The sequence below is a fragment of the Schistocerca serialis genome, chromosome 2, assembly GCF_023864345.2.
Source record: "Schistocerca serialis cubense isolate TAMUIC-IGC-003099 chromosome 2, iqSchSeri2.2, whole genome shotgun sequence".
Lineage (NCBI taxonomy): Eukaryota > Metazoa > Arthropoda > Insecta > Orthoptera > Acrididae > Schistocerca > Schistocerca serialis.
In genome coordinates this window covers 473,864,553-473,882,081 of record NC_064639.1, presented here as the reverse complement: position 1 = coordinate 473,882,081, position 17,529 = coordinate 473,864,553, and the positions used below count along the sequence as shown (strand labels likewise).

Genomic DNA, 17,529 nt, shown 5'->3' with positions numbered 1-17,529 from the left:
CCACTGTGCATTCCGACGAACTTGGGCAGTTCCAGCAGGACAATGCGACACTCCACACGTCCATAATTGCTACAGAGGGGCTCCAGGAACACTCTTCTGAGTTTAAATGCTTCCGCTGGCCACCAAACTCCCCAGACATGAACATTATTGAAAATATCTGGGATGGCTTGCAACGTGCTGTTCAGAAGAGATCTCCCCACCTCCAACCCCCTCATTCTCTTACGGATTTATGAACAGCCCTGCAGAATTCATGGTGTCAGTTCCCTCCAGCACTACTTCAGACAGCAGTCGAGTCCATGCCACGTCTTGTTGCTGCACTTTTGCGTGCTCGCGGAGGCCCTGCGCGGTATTAGGCAGGTGTATCAGTTTCTTTGGCTTTTCAGAGTATAAACTACTGTATTATAGCAATAATTAGAAATTATCAGTGTTTAGCTCATTGCTTTAGTGTTACTTCCAAGACAATGCAATTAAGAGAAATACAATATCTGAAAAATTTCCTTCGAGAATTTGCAAAGTACATGTGTCATGCAGTTGATTTAAGAACTGTAATCAAAGGCCGGTTTGAGGCCCAGGCGACACAATTGGCAGCTCCAGGCACCATTCCGAGGGGCGTCAGCGGCGGCCAGAGAAGGGGGGGGGGGGGGGGGAGTGAAGGTAGATAAGAGTTTAACGACCCTTCGATAGCGCTGTCATTAGAGACGGAACACAAGCTCGTATTACGAAGGATGGGGAAAGAAATCGACCATGCCTCTCGAGACGGTCTCTCCGGGTTTCAGAGAGTTTACCTCTGTTGCGCGTATTTTGCCTCTCCCCCAGGTGGCGGGAGGGGCAGCGCGAATCCTTCAAGAGCGATAGAAGAGTCCGTCTTGCAACAGTTGGTTCCTGGTTCGCCTGTGTGCGGTTGCGGGGACTGCGACCGCAGTCAACTGTTTCATTGTCAGTTCACTTTGTAAGAAAAGCTCGCGATATTACTAGCAATGTAATAGTCATGCTGGTGAAACCGTATGTTCTTGCTGCAGTGTGCTCTTCGCAGTAAACTAGACTTATGCCTTGGCTCGAAGTGTCCCTCAGAGCTTGGGCGGATTGAAACACTAGATTCCAGACGGATGAATGCGACTAGGTAAAGTGTTGTACTATGCTGTCGGAACTACACGGTCGCCGCCGCGTGGAAGAAGGTGCTGACCTATGTTTGAAATTTCCACCTGGCTTCGAGGTGTATGGGAGCCAAAACCAAGGAGTTCTTACGTAATTGGATTTTATCGTGAGCATCGGTTCTTGTAATCTCATGGGAGGGAATGAGTGAGACCTATTTACTAGTAACTTTCAGTGGCGCCTAGAGCACCCGTTGGTTAAAGAGCGAGAACTGAGTTCTTGAATTCGAATGCTTTACTTAGGGAAGAGTTTTCATTGTCCTTGTACACTGCCTTAAAACAAAAGGGCTGTAATGTACAGCAATGAAATTTCATATGTGTTTTTCAGAATAGTGCAGTTGTCCCTTTTTTACTTTATTTTAGTTAATTGCTTTTCTTTTTTTAATAAATGCTGGCCAAGGAAGTTTCTTCCCATTTTTTTTTTAATTTTTGGGTCAGTTGGTAAAATAAAATAAATTAATAAAGTTCACTCGAGCGTTAACCTCATTTAAGTAACTGATGTCCTGCAAAATTTTGTTTATGAAAGAGTTTAAATGGTATCTTGTTTCTGTTTTAGGCTAATTGCTATTTTAAGGCTATTCCAGTGTTACTTTCTCGAGGGGGCGGCCGCTGTCGGTGTCATGTTTAGGAGGTCTTATGGTACCCGCTTGTGGTTAATGCGAATATTGATTTAAATTGTAGAAAATTTTGATTATTTGTTGTAAATTAATTACAATAAAATGTCAGTTGTTTAACTTATGGCCTCCGGGGATCAGTTAGCTTCTACAAATATGGTTCAAATGTCTCTGAGCACTGTGCGACTTAACATCTGAGATCATCAGTCTTAGAACTACTTAAACCTAACTAAACTAAGGACACCACACACAACCATGCCCGAGGCAGGATACGAACCTGCGACCGTAGCGGTCGCGCGGTTCCAGACTAAAGCGCCTAGAACCGCTCGGCCACAACGGCCGGCCAGTTAGCTTCTACATTTGAAAGGAAATTGTTCTTCCTACTCTCTTCTTATAATTTCTTCTGGTCGTAGGTTGTGTTGCAAGAATGAACAGCATAGAGACAGAAGTGATGCCAATTTCTGCAGGACCTGACCATCATTTTTCAGGACAATGCTCAAGCAAGTACAGTGCAAGCTGTTACTGATTTGTTTGACTGAAGGGTCTGCTAAGTGCTATACTACCTACTGCATTCCCCTGACTTAAGCCCTCGTGAGTTCAACTCCATTTCTAAACTGAAGGAAACACTTCACGGCATCCGCTTCAGAATTCGTCGAGCGATAGACCGCAGCGCTCGAACTGTCAACACAACTGGCACTGCTAAGAGTATGCGACGACTTCCACATCGCTGGCAACGGGTTACACACAGTGCTGGTGACTACTTTGAAGGTCAGTAAAACTTTGAAACACGTATCTATTTTGTACGAGCTGTAAATAAATAATTGCCACTATTAAAGTTCCAACCTTCGTACATACAGGGTAATTCCGAGATGATGTGGCAAACTTTCAGGGATAGTGGAGAAGGATAAATGTATCGATTTGAGGTAAGCGACCGTGGTCCCGAAACGAACGAGTCGAAAGTTATAAGCGAAAGCTGTTCTGATACCTTTGACAGTGGAATAAATGCATCGGTACCGTTGTTGCTAAGATTGCAGGGTAGGCAACTTTCAGAGGTGGCAGTATGGAGAAAAGAAATGCCTAGTAAACATGGGCTGTAAAACATCTCCTCACTGAACAATTTAGTCCTTATTTACCAGACTTTTTTCTTGTTTTGATTCATACTACCACCACTGAAAGCTGCCTGCCCTACAGCCATAGCAGCAACGTAAATGTGACATGCATTCCAGTGTCAGAAGTATCAGAACGAATTTCGCGTATAACTTCCGACTCGTTCGTACCGGACCAGGGTCTCTTGTCTGAAACTGATGGTTTTATCCTTCTCAATCATCACCGAAAGTTTGTATCATCGTCAAGGAATCACGTTGCGTATACACATATATAAACACGCCAGCGCCTGTATCTTCGACTCTCTGTAGGGGGTTCCTCAAGACACCTTCTGCATCACCTCGAACTTTGTCGGTGTGATTTTGAAACACCCTGTAAAATAAATTAAATTTTTTTATGAAGCTTATAGATAAATAAATAATAAATCCATTGTGGCTCACAGCTTGGTGCAAACGTTTCCACATCAGACTATTTCAGTAACGAACTTGGCAGTTAAAATTGGTCCCGTCTCCAGTAGTCGATCTCAGATTCACAGCGTGATAAACTGAATGTTACCATTTACCTACAATGGAGGATTTTTTAAAGTATGACAGGAGTACAACTACATTTGAAATATGACTAAAAGGCCAAGGAAAAACAATTAATATATGAGAGAGAAGAAGGGGGGGGGGGCCAAAAATGATAAGTAGCTTATGTGGAAAAACGTTCTCGAACCGACCCTGACTGTAATGACAACAAACTTTCACAGTTTTGACAATATTAAAATGTACAAAGTATAAAATCGAAATGTGCATTCACCCAAATCAGTATTTCATTGAGCACTAAGATGGTGAACACATGTCTATAGATTAGGGGTATGCGAGCGCATAAATGAAGAGAATGCTGTTTTTGTCAGAGATTTCCGCCTACGTACAAGAAGTCAACCTTCCTGTTACCAATTTCTTAGCTGAAGGCCCTTTCCTTTCTGTTTCGCCGTTTTGATGCCTGTAGCCGGTACGAAGTGTGTTCAAAGAGCAACGGGATTTTTTTTAATTTCGCGGGCTTTGTTACATCCGACTTTCAATTTTTTTGCCTTATTGGTACACATGTACCTTATGCATGTTTGAATTTTCAGCTGTTTTGAATATTTAGTTTACTGTTGACAGTCAAAAAGGTTATAAATGTTTTCGAGTGCTTAGAGAATTTTGCTTTCGAAGATGATGGATCAAAGACTCTGCATTATATTTTGCTTGAAAAAAGAAGTTCAGCACCGCATTCGAAACGCTGACTGTGCCTTTTGGTGAATCTGCTATGAGTAAGACAATAGTTTACGAGAGGTATAAACGTTTCAGAGATGGTCGAGTAGACGTTGAAGACTACGAGCACCCTAGGCGCTCCAGCACATCAATTACTAACGACTGGAAGAAAAGGAAAATGGTTCTGGAAATTCACCGAATCGCAGTCAGAGACGTTGCTGATGATTTCGGCATATCGACTGGCTCGTTCGAAGCAATTTTTTCGATGTTTTAGGCATGTAACGTGTAGCAGCAAAAGTCTGTTTAGAAATTGTTGAATTTCAGCCGAAAACGACATGTCTTAGACATGGCTCAGGAACTGCTGAATGAATTCGACAACGATCGAGAACTTCTAAAGAACGTTATAACAGGTGAAAAAAACATGGGTGTACGGGAATGACATCGAAACCAAGGCCCAGTCGTCCCAGTGGAAACTGTCTGAAGACCAAAGACCGAAAAACATTCCACAAATTCGATCACACGTGAAGCTTCTTCTCACTGTTTTCTTCGACTAGTGCATCACGAGTTCCTGTCTTAATGTCATATGGCCAATTAAGAATACTGTATAGAAGTCACGCGCCGTTTGCCCGAAGCATTCCTAAGAAAAAGACCAGAATTGTGACAAAACCGTTCGTGGAAATTTCATCATGATAACTTTCCCTCTCACACCTCAGTTCTTGTTCGTGATTTTTTGTCAAAAAACAAAATCGTTATGTTGCCTCAGCCACCGTATTGGTTGGACATGGTCCCCTGTGACTTCTCCCTATTCCCGAGACTGAAGAGAAGCAAGAAAGTACGTTGTTTTGCCACCGCTGATGAGATAGAAACAGAATTGGTGAAGGAGCTGAACGCCATAACGAAAATTGAGTTCCAGAAGTGCTTCCAAGATTGGAAAAGGCTCTGGCACAAGCGCATTATATCCGTGCGGGGATTAGGCTACTTTGAAAGCGACAAATTTGATCCTGATTAATAAATACTCGTATGGTGAGCCAGTGAATGGGCGCCATTACCTAGCTGCAGTGATCCCCGCAGGGGCCAAGACAAAAGCCCATCCATGTCCGCAAGCAACTAAAACTACCTTACTATTTGCAAGACTCTCAGTTTCCGTGCTAGTTTATTCTCAGAAAGTTAGTGCAAACATTTGTACATCTATTTATGCTAATATATAAACATTTTTTCTAAAATATTTTTTTGGTGGGGCCCATGACTCCCATCAATTCAGCCCCCCCCCCCCCCCCCAACACTTTGATCATCACCTGATTTCGGGCAGCTTATTAACTCCCTGGAAGGAAGTTGAATTCTGAAGAAACATGGAACCTTCCGCGTCCTGTGTATTCGTTCATCATTAGTTAGAAGTGTGAAAAGCTACATAGCTCGGCTTGCATTAATGTACACTGGTAAGCAACAAATCATCGAAAGAAATTTTTGGTAATGACCTCAAGAATTCCCACATTTTGCCAGTGAAAAAATTCTAGCAGAATTATTAGCCATTTCTGTCTCGTGCTGAATGTATAATATGCATACGAGTAATATGGTTGACGATAAAGAATGATTGCGAACTGGTGTTTTTGATCCTAATGTACTGGACGATACACTGGAAATAACCAAAAAGTGGAGGCACAGTTGGAAGCGTAACGTATCCCTCTAGAACAGCATCAAGAAATCTGTAAGATTTATGATGTACGAATCACTCCAGCGAAAAGGATAAAGACCCAGAAGAAGGCCGCTGCAACCGTGGCCGAAACGTTGGTTTTTCTCCAGCAGCAGTAGTTTTTTTACATTATGACGCGGTACCACACCCAGAAAACCTTTATGTCGAAGGATAAAGAGGTCTGAAAGATAATTCAGAACGGTGACACACAATCTGCTGATCAAGATCTACACGCCGCCACCTTCAAAGCAAGACTCTTCCATTCGAACCAGCTCGTCCACCACCACTTTTCAGCGTCTTCCACGGAGGTAAGTAAAGTCTGAATTTAATCAATATGTTACGTGATAAGAAAGGATGGCAAACCTTTACTCTCTCTTATGATAAAAGTTCGTAACAATACAGTGCACGTCCAACACAGAAGGACATGTCCGCACAAACATTCGTCTCTGCAAATCCAACAGTCGGAGGAACTATTTATGCATTGTTCTATTCATTGTCTGTTCTGCTCTTATGATTAGCGTTGGAAACAATTCAGTGTACGTGGACGCACAGATGAATACGTCCGCACTGAAATGCACCAGCTCCAAGAACTGTTTACGCGTTGTTCTATTCGCTATCTGGTCTTCAGAATTTAACATGCTGAGTTTTGTTGAGTTATGAATGAATTCCAGCGCGTTCCATTCGAAACCGGACGAAGGTGTGACGATTCACGTAAACTGGGATCGCACTTCTGAGTACTCTGCTTCTCGTACGGTACACATCACATTTCTTGGGAAACTATCCGGATATCTGGAACGGTCGTTGACAGTTCCTCGTAAATGATATAAGTAATTCACTATCTGATTCATTCATGCAATAAACAGCCACATATAGAACATGATTCCTTATTTTTAGTTTACAGTTCCACGCCAAGGTCATGACGACAGCGTTCAAATGATTGTGAGACCATGTAGAAGGAAAATTACGGTCTAATGCCGTCAAAAGCACTGAGTTAACAAACACATCTGAATACAGCGAAACTGCTTATTTACTCTTTTCTAACTTTGTAGTTCCGGGAGCGAACTGCCAGAAGACGACATCCCGCGAAGTGATTTGCAGCACACAGCTTCTTGCAGCGGCGCGGGGCTGTATTTCAGGTTGAGCCAGGCACCATCCGGGAGGACGTTTGTAGACACGATGACGTCAACTGAGACGAAGAGGCACGAATGGCTGTTGTGTGGAGCCCGAAAATGCACAGCTTCTGCTGTGCTACAGGTGCCATTATTTGGAGATAATGTAGCTAACCATAGAACACTAACTGGAAAAAAGCGCAGGTGACTCTTGTCTATAAAATGGGCGAAAGAACAGAACCTCAAAATTACAGACCATTATCTCTAACATCGGTTTGCTGCAGAATCCTTGAACATATTCTCAGTTCAAATGTAATAAATTTTTTTGAGACCGAGGAGCTTATCTCCACGAATCATCATGGTATTAGAAACATCGCTACTGCAAACTATGGATGAAGGGCGACATACAGATTCCATATTTCTAGATTTTTGGAAAGCATTTGACTTGGTGCCCCACTGCAGGCTGTTAATGAAAGCAAGAGCATGTGGAATAAGTTCACAGATATGTGAGTTGCTCGAAAATTTATTAAATAATAGAACCCAGTATGTTGTTCTCGACAGCAGGAGTTCATCAGAGATAAGGGTATTGTCAGGAGTGTCCCAGGAAAGTGTGACAGGACTGCTATTGTTCTTTATATACGTAAATGATTTTGCGGACGGGATGGGCAACAGTCTGCGGTTGTATGCTGATGATGCCGTGGTGTACGGTAAGGTATCGAATGTGAGTGGCTGTAGGAGGATACAAGATGACTTAGACAAAATTTCCAGTTGGTGTGATGAATGGTAGCTAGCCCTAAATATGGAAAAATGTAAGTTAATATAAATGAGTAGAAAGAACAAATCTGTAATGTTCAGGTACAGTACTACTAGTGCCCAGTTTGACACTGTCAGATCGTTTAAGTATCTGGGTGTAACACTGCAAAGCGATACGAGGTGGAACGAGTATGTGAAAAGTGTAGTAGGGAAGGCAAAAGGTCGACTTCAGTTTATTGGGAGAATTTTAGGAAAGAGTGGTTCACTTGTAAAGTAGACCGCATACAGGACGCTGATGCGACCTATTCTTGAATACTGTTCGAGTGTCTGGGATCCATAACAGGTCGAATTAAAGGAAGACATCGAAATAATTCAGAGACGGGCTGCTAGATTCACTAGCGGTAGGTTAGAACAACACGCAAGTTTTACAGAGACGCTTCGGGAACTCAGATGTGAATCCCTGGAGGGAAGGCGAAGTTCCTTTCGAGGAACAGCATTGCGAAAATTTAGAAAAGAGGCATTTGAAGCTGACTGCAGAACGATTCTGTTGCCTCCATCATACATTGCGTGCATGGACCACTAAAATAAGATACGAGAAATTAGTGCTCATACGGAGACATATAGATAGTTACTTCCTGGCAGATTAAAACTGTGTGCCCGACCGAGACTCGAACTCGGGACCTTTGCCGTTCGCGGGCAAGTGCTCTACCAACTGAGCTACCGAAGCACAACTCACGCCCGGTACCCACAGCTTTACTTCTGCCAGTATCTCGTCTCCTACCTTCCAAACTTTACAGAAGTTCTTCTGCGAACCATGCAGAACTAGCACTCCTGAAAGAAAGGATATAGCGGAGACATGGCTTAGCCACAGCCTGGGGGATGGTTCGCAGAAGAACTTCTGTAAAGTTTGGAAGGTAGGAGACGAGATACTGGCAGAAGTAAAGCTGTGGGTACCGGGCGTGAGTCGTGCTTCGGTAGCTCAGTTGGTAGAGCACTTGCCCGCAAAAGGCAAAGGTCCCGAGTTCGAGTCTCGGTCGGGCACACAGTTTTAATCTGCCAGGAAGTTTCATATCAGCGCACACTCCGCTGCAGAGTGAAAATCTCATTCTGGGCATATAGATAGTTGTTTTTCCCGCGTTCTGTTTGCGAGTGGAACAGGAAAGGAAATGACTAGTAGTGGTAAGGGGTACCATCCGCCACACAACGTAAGGTGGATTGCGGAGTGTCGATGTAGATGTAGAACTGGAACAGCGTTTTGCAAAAGCGGTGAACGTTATGCTTTACGTCAGCAAACATGCGATTAGTGTTAGTTGATTACAAGTTTGGCTTATAACTGACTTGTATCCTTGAAGGTACTATCTGTTAGACAGTGCAAGACGTAGCTCCAACTACATTCTGTCCTATCCAGTCATTGTTTTCTGTGAAGGGATGGAATATCTTATAAAATGGAATAGTTTGACTCTTACCAGTAGCTACATTACAAAGAAGAGAGTGACAGTGGAATCTGCTACAACTGCGTTAGCTCTGTCCACAAGATGCGTAATAGATAACCACAGAAAGAAACGGCATTTATTGAAGGAGTCTGTAGTTGGAAAAAGGCTGCATAAAAGTTCAAAATACGCGAAAACAGTCTTATTCATTGAGAGTGGTTTGAAATTACTTGGTAATGTGAAAGCAATGCACATGCGATCAGCCAATTCCTGCAAAGTTTGCTAGCTGAACAGGAGAGAGCAAGAACCGCTTTACTAGTAATTATCAGTTCACTCACGTTTCTGAATCGATCAGGACACGCACTGAGAGGCCATAAAACGATCGCTGGAAATCTCATGACACCTCTCGATGAGAGGAAGAAGACGTACCAAAACTTGAGATGCGGCTGAAGCATCATAGCACTGGGTTGGTGCCAGCGATACAAAACTCGCACGAGACATTGTGCAATACATAAGAAATTCTCCATTTAGGGAATTTCGGCACATTCAATGACGGCTGTCCAGGGGCAGTTCACTGTCTGTATATGTTGCGCTGATTCTGACACACTCGATGTAAAAAAACTTTCTCTTGGATTATACGCCAGGGCACAAACGGCTGGCATATACTATCAAAGACATCCTTCTAAGACTCTCACTAGAACGGAGTTTTCTACGCACCCATTGTTTCGATGGTGCAGCTAACATATCTGGGAACAACAAGGAAGGACATTCTTCTTAAAGAGCAGCAAAGAAGCTGTTACACCCACTGCAGTATTCACTGTTAGGATATTGCACTACAGGAAGTTTCAAGAGGTTGTGATCCAGTATGTGATGTCTGGGAAACTATTAAATATGTCTCAAATATAATTATGTAATCCATAGAAAGGAAAAATATATACACAAATGCTGTTCTACCACCTGGTGTCAACAAGACGAATCCATATCCAAAAGTTCATAAGCCGATACCAATGTGTCTGAACCAGGAAAAATATATACACAAATGCTGTTCTACCACCTGGTGTCAACAAGACGAATCCATATCCAAAAGTTCATAAGCCGATACCAATGTGTCTGAACCAATAAGACATATTTCGAGGGGCATAAGGCATCAGAACTGCTGACTGGGTAACTTTAAGGCAGCTTGCTCATGCACTAATCAATAAATAACTCTGCAGTCAGGTTATCATGATCGACAAGCTGGTAGCCTTTCTAGCAAAGTAAAGCAGCAATTTACTAGAGCTTGAAATGGTACTTTCATTACCATTTTAGAAGCTATTGATGCCTTTTATTACATTGTAATTGAAATTCAACTTTATTCTCACAACTTATATGAACGTATGTTCCCCCACAACTAAACTACTATGTGCATGCAAACCATATGTTTAAACTAAGGTGCCAATCGAGTCTGATGGCTCCATCTGCAAATAATGGACTAACTATCGTGGAGGTCTAATGTTCAACCACACATGAGTGCTATCATTTTCTTAATCACTTCTCTGAATGTCTGGTGTTTTTTTTATCTCTGCAGGTTTGTTAATGTGGAAAATGACAGTGTTATGACCGAATCCAGAAAACAGTGACCAAAGTATTGAATGCACCGAGCTCAGTTGAAAGGAGGGCAGTCCTGTTCAGGTTAAAAATAGTATGTGGCTTTCTCAGGTGGGCAAAACCATCTGAATTGTAATTTATCAACAAGAGTAATCAGTTCTGAAAATGTGATCTAATTAAGATGGTCTCATCTTATTTAGTACGTTTTCTCTGACCTGGGGTTCTGGGCGACTTTTCTGTAATTCTCCCCATTTCCTAAACTTCACCAGTATTTTTCCTTCATCCATCTTCCTTTCTCTTCAACACTTATACCAGAAGAAAGCTTGGAAATTCCTTAACTTTCATGTGTCTTCTGCTGCCGCTGCTTGATGAATAGCTTTTTTCTCTGTCCATCTTAACTGAATTGTGATTTAGTAAGAGTACCGTATTATTATCAAGAAGCTATGAATTATTTTTGAGGTCTGTTACCTTCAACAAATAGGAGCAGGAAATTAGCAAATAATCTCAGCAGTACAGCTGGCGAGTAATTACAGATGCATGGCTCTATAGCAAAACGAGAGTTTCACAAGGTTTTGAGTTCCTGTTATTCTTCAAATTTAAGAGCACACTTTCATGCACAGAACTATACAGGCAACTGAACTCATTATTACATGAAATTACTTCAATATTGTATGGTACTTTATCCAATTTCCTTTATTACGTTTACCAAAAGTTAAATAAAATACTTTTTACTCATAACTTAGCTTTTTCGACTTTTCAAGTTAAAAAAAAATAAATCATCAGCTGTTGAATAGGTTTGGTGTTGCCATCCATTCCATCTTGAGCAAAATTCTACACACACACACACACACACACACACACACACACACACACACACGCACGCACACGCACACACACAATTAAAAAAGTCAGCTACTTCTTTTATCTAATACCTTTTTAAAGATCTGTATGCCCTTTTACATCCACCATTTGCTGTATTTATGTATTTCCTGCTTGTATCAATTAAATTCTAGGTAACATCTAAGAATTTCTACTGCACCTTGCTTTTTGACCTTGCTGTTTATCTTTTGCCTTTACTATTGCCTCTCCCAAAACCCTCCATTCATCTAAAATTGTATTCTTTTCACCTGTTTCAGTCAGTAGCTGCCTAATGTACCCTCAAAAAACACTCAAGAACCTCTCTTCTTTCAATTTATTCAGATGTCATGATCAACAGATATCACAGTTTTTGAAGACTCTTCCACTGTCTTTAGCAAATTGTTTATGCAGATCAGGAACAAGGTTGTACCAAACACACCAAACACAAAATGTTTTAGACACCATATTTAATGTTTCCCCAAAACAAATTTAGTTTCATTCATGATGATTTGTTAATGTTACACTCTGTTTTCTGTTGTTAAAATATGACTGAGAATTTTATGATATGCTATTGAAGGTTTACACCAAGCTACAGAAAATTTCTACATCATAACTGATCTTATCTAGTTTTAGTAGAACTAATTTTGTGCCTTAATTCTTTCTCTGTTGGAAATCTCTTATGAAAGCCAAAGTGGGCAGAAAAGTTATTCAATATTCAATTATAAGCTACATTATTCTAGAGAACACAAGAAGGAAGTAGTTCATTGACAATCACAGGTCACTAACATATCTCTACTTTCATAACTTGCATTTGAATATTTCAGTCTCTCTGGAAATACACCTTGTTATGGTAACTCAAATGGGGCACTATCATGTCAGCCCAAGTTTAGTTCTTCGGTTTAAATACAATTGAAACTAAGAGTTGTGGCTTTTTTCAGTGATTTAATGATTTTTTTTTTATCTCTTTACTAGTGAACTGGTAAGATGTATGCTGGTGTAGTACACATACACAAATGTTTTCAGTGAGAATTTGTTGTCAGGAATAATTCATTTAATTTAATGATTGGTAAATTTAATCTAATGGAAATCAATTTCACAGCTGCTGTTATCTACAAGTCTAAAATTATTTACGATATTGAATTTATTAATTTAATGTCTCACAATGCTCAGGATTCTATTTGTTTTGCTCTTGGAATTCTGAAGATTTAGTGTGTTCTGCAGGGTGAATCACTATGTAGTATTTCTTATAGTGTATCTTTTTGTCTTGGTTGGAGCTAGTGCTCTGCATTAAATGAAACTGTCTTTTTGGTGAAAGATGTATTTATCCTAAATGCTAACTTCTTTGCTGTTAGTTTCCATTGTAAATGTCCCTGGCCTGTTACCAGCTTTCTGTAGTACTGAACTGTACATTCTTTCTTCTTATTGTGATCTATATTTCACTCCTGCAGTATACTGTGCACCAGATGTACATAGAGGAACTTTTTTCTCAGTCTAGTCTCAGTGTTTGAAGTCAGCATAGTTCTATTGCTAAAGAAACCCTTCCCACTTGAAAATTATTTTTGTGTCTTATATTGTGCTTGCATAGGTCAAAGGTCAGCAGAATGTGATTTATACTATCAGCAACAAAAATCATTAAGAAGTAAATGTATGGGGAAGTGAGTGTAAGAATTCCAAATTCTTTAAAAAGACATATAAGATGCGTAGTTATTCACTTCACACATCATTCTTACCGGCTCACTTCTGGTGAATAAATACTTTGTTTACTTTAGGTGCACTGCCTCAGAAGGTAATATCGTAAGACTACAGGCAGTGATAATAGAGGGTGTCTGAAGAGTCTTTCCCTGATTACATAAATTGATAACGTACGCTAGAAGTAAGATACAAATATGAAACTGGTGTCTAATTGTTTACAAACTATCAAAGTTTTTTCACACATCAGTAAACTTCCACATGAGCACCCTTGGTAGCATGTAGCACATCTAGGCGATATTCAGTTTCCGTCCACACATTAGCCAACATCACTGGAGGGATGGATTCAATGACTGTGGTTATCCGTTGCCGCAGGGTTTCAAGATCTGGTACACGTGTTAGGTAGACCTCGTCCTTGACATAACCACATAAAAAGAAGTCTAATAGGGTTACGTCAGGAGAGCATGGAGGCCAAACCGTTGGTGCATAATGACCAATCCATCGCCCAGGAAAGGTCATATCAAGATAGGCACGGATGTCCAAACCCAATGAGGCGGTGCACTGTCTTGCTGAAACAAGACATCGGGGTGATACTGAAGCGGCTGAGGAACAGCATACAGTTGCAACATGTCCATATACACTGCAGATGTGATGGTAGCCTCAGTGAAGAAGAATGGCCCGATAATTCGTTTGTGCAATAGCTTGCACCAAACATTCACCTTTTGACTGCCTCTGGTGCACTCCATGACCTCGCCAAGGGGGTTGTGAACTCCAAATGTGCACATTATGGCCATTCACTACTCCACTGACAAAAAAGGTTGCTTGGTCGGAAAAGGCAATTCGTCTGAGATAACCATCATCGTCCTCAATACGTGATAGCATTTTGACCGCAAAGTCATATCGATGTGTACTGTCATTGGGCAACAAGGCCTGAACGATTTGCACTTTGTATGCATGAAACAATAAACGTTTGTGTAAAATGTCATGGAGAGAGCTTTTTGGCATCTGTAATTCACGTGAGGCCCTGCACACCGATTTCTTCGGACTTCGCAGAAAAGACTGCCTTACAGCTTCCACCCTGTCTGCTGAGGTTCTTGGTCGACCAGACCTCGGAAGGTCAGCAACCGATCCTGTGTTCTTTAACTTCTCATACCAGGCTTTAATGCTCTTGACATCAGGTGGATTCCTTTCAAATGTTGTCTGGAAGTGTCTCTGCACTGTGGTTGGTGATCGTGTCTCATGGTACCACAGGACACACTGTGCCTTCTCCTGATTGGTTAACACAGCTTCTTGGGTGCTGCACCTCATCCACTACTGGGAACCTAAAACAGAAAAAAAACTTTGATAGTTGTAAACAATTTGACACAAGTTTCATATTTGTATCTTGCTTCTAGCCTGCTTTATCAATTTATGTAATCAGGGAAAGACTATTCGGACACATACCAAATAAGCCAACATCTAGTCTTTACGCAAACCTCAATCTGTGGCTGAACCTCTGGTTACTATCGAAAATCTAAATGAGTTTTTCATCACCTCTACATTTCTCTTTACCCATTCACAAGGACACAAACAACAGATTCCATTGAAGTATCTGTGGTTGATGCAAATGAAATATTTTTTCTGCAGCCAGTAAGCCATAACACAATCAGGAAGTTTAAGTGCAGTCATATTTACTTGTGAAAATATACCCTGGGTAGCTGTGACACTGTTGAATCTGGTGGAAAAGTGATTGCCGACTATAAGCTATTTTAAATGATATGGTCCATACCAGGTTTACAGTCCAAATTACTTTAAAGTGAACTTTGATATTAAATAACCCTTGGTTTATGGCCAGATTGAATCTTATATATTGTAATTTATGCACAGATAAACAGCTAGCTACATACTACACTCAACTGATTTCCTATAACAAGATCACTTGACCGCAGGAACATAACACTAAAACAACCTGAAAGTTGAAGGTGGCATTCCCTAATTACACAGTCCTTGCAGTATAATAGTCATATTAACATGAAAAAAAAGATTTGCACAGTAGCTGTAATTTGCAAATAACACAATTCACAGTCCAATACTATTCTCGCAGTTTGCAGAATGCCGTTATTGAAGATTATTACAGTTCCTGAGATTAACTGCAAATTCACAGTAAATCATTTTAAACAGTCACTGAATTATGGAAAGATCTCACAGATGTGACTATAGATAAAACTTGGTACATTGTAAGTTTTAACTTGTGCCAACTCATCTGTGGTACATTTTTGCACATAGATCTTGCGCATTTCATCATTATCCAAAGACTGACTAAAATAGTTTCTAGCAGCCTCTCTGTTATGACATTAAAATAATTAGAAATACTTTCAGCTACTATTGTCTGCTGTCTTTTTACAAATTATAATTAAAAATTTCTGTCTCTGAATATCTGAATAGTGGAATAAGATTTGTTTGACTGAGGACTTTTAAATAAAACAATAACTGCTACTGGATTATGTTGTTTTAGATGAGGGTGCTAGCTGCTCTGAAACTAAATGAGTGCAAAATTTGTTAACTCACCATGTTTCCAGTATTAGTTGTCTAGATACTTCAGTTATTTTCATATACTTTTGATTGACTTTATCTGAATGTTAGCAACTCACAGGATGGCAACATAGTGAAAGAACTGGAAGCAAGGTGTAGCAAGGCTAATGCAGTGAGCGCTCAGCTACGATCTACTCTCTTCTGCAAGAAGGAAGTCAGTACCAAGACTAAGTTATCTGTGCACCGTTCAATCTTTCGACCAACTTTGTTGTATGGGAGCGAAATCTGGGTGGATTCAGGTTACCTTATCAATAAGGTTGAGGTTACGGATATGAAAGTAGCTAGGATGATTGCAGGTACTAGTAGATGGGAACAATGGCAGGAGGGTGTCCACAATGAGGAAATCAAAGAAAAACTGGGAATGAACTCTATAGATGTAGCAGTCAGGGCGAACAGGCTTAGATGGTGGGATCATGTTACACGCATGGGAGAAGCAAGGTTACCCAAGAGACTCATGGGTTCAGAAGTAGAGGGTAGGAGGAGTCGGGGCAGACCAAGGAGAAGGTACCTGGATTCGGTTAAGAATGATTTTGAAGTAATAGGTTTAACATCAGAAGAGGCACCAATGTTAGCACTGAATAGGGGATCATGGAGGAATTTTATAAGGGGGCTATGCTCCAGACTGAACGCTGAAAGGCATAATCAGTCTTAAATGATGATGATGATGATGATAGCTACTAAGTACATGTTTACATAGGAACAATAATAATTACATTTTATGTTATTAGTATTTTGCAGTTAGCATAGTTTCTAGGTAATCTAATCACAGCAGTGGCTTATAATTAACCAAGTGAATGTAATGGTTAATAAAGTGAAGTTGAGTATCCCCCAAGTTAATATTAGAGATTATTGATAGTGTGGACCTTGTCATAAAAACAACACTATCAAAAATATCTGTAAAAAAAGTTGGGGAAATCTACCTGTTTTGCTACAAGGGCATTAGCTGCAGGACATGTCAATACTACAATACAAATGACCAGTTTCCTTGTTGATCCATTACTGCCCATAATAACAGACATTTTTAATCATTCTCTGACCTCCAGCATCTTCCCAATGACCTGGAAAAAGGGACTCATAAAATCTCTACCCAACAAGTAATCTGCCAAAGAACCTTCTGATTACATGTCCATTTGCATTCTATCAACATTATCTAAGACGTTAGAATATGTAGTTCACAATCAACTTGCTGATTACTTAACATCAGATAACCTTCTGGGTGCATAACAATCTGATTTCTCGAAAAAATCACAGCACAACAGCTGCTCTTATAAAGGTGACTGATGATCTCAAACAAACTACAGACAAAAAAGAGGTGACTATTCAGTGCTTTTTGGATTTCATCGAAGCATTCGGCACTGTTGTCTTCGATATTCTACTTGCTAAACTCAAAAGTCAAAACTTGTCTTCAAATGCTCTACAATGGTTCCAGTCATATGTTACAGCCCACTAACAGTGGGTAATGATTAGAATAAAGAGGTCACAATTGGAGAAAGTAGTATCAGGATTCTCACAAGGATCAGTACTGGGCTGATTACTTTTCTCATTATATGATAATGACACATTGACTATTATCGCTTATACTTACTTTTCTCATTATATGATAATAATGCATTGACTATTATCACTTATAAGCTTACAACTTTCAGTTATTTCTAAGTGCAAACCCAACAAATCTGTGCACAGCCATCACTCAGGCTCAGGCTCTTGGTTGTGATACTAGTGCATCTACAGAGTGGCA

The 17,529-nt window shown here is 40.5% G+C and overlaps 1 non-coding gene across 1 annotated transcript; it reads left to right on the top strand.

Annotated features, from left to right (window-relative positions):
* The first annotated feature begins 8,623 nt into the window (after window positions 1-8,623).
* Window positions 8,624-8,698, top strand: Trnal-caa (transfer RNA leucine (anticodon CAA)). The gene has a single exon. It is a non-coding gene; the product is annotated as a tRNA-Leu (tRNA).
* The last annotated feature ends 8,831 nt before the right edge of the window (window positions 8,699-17,529 follow it).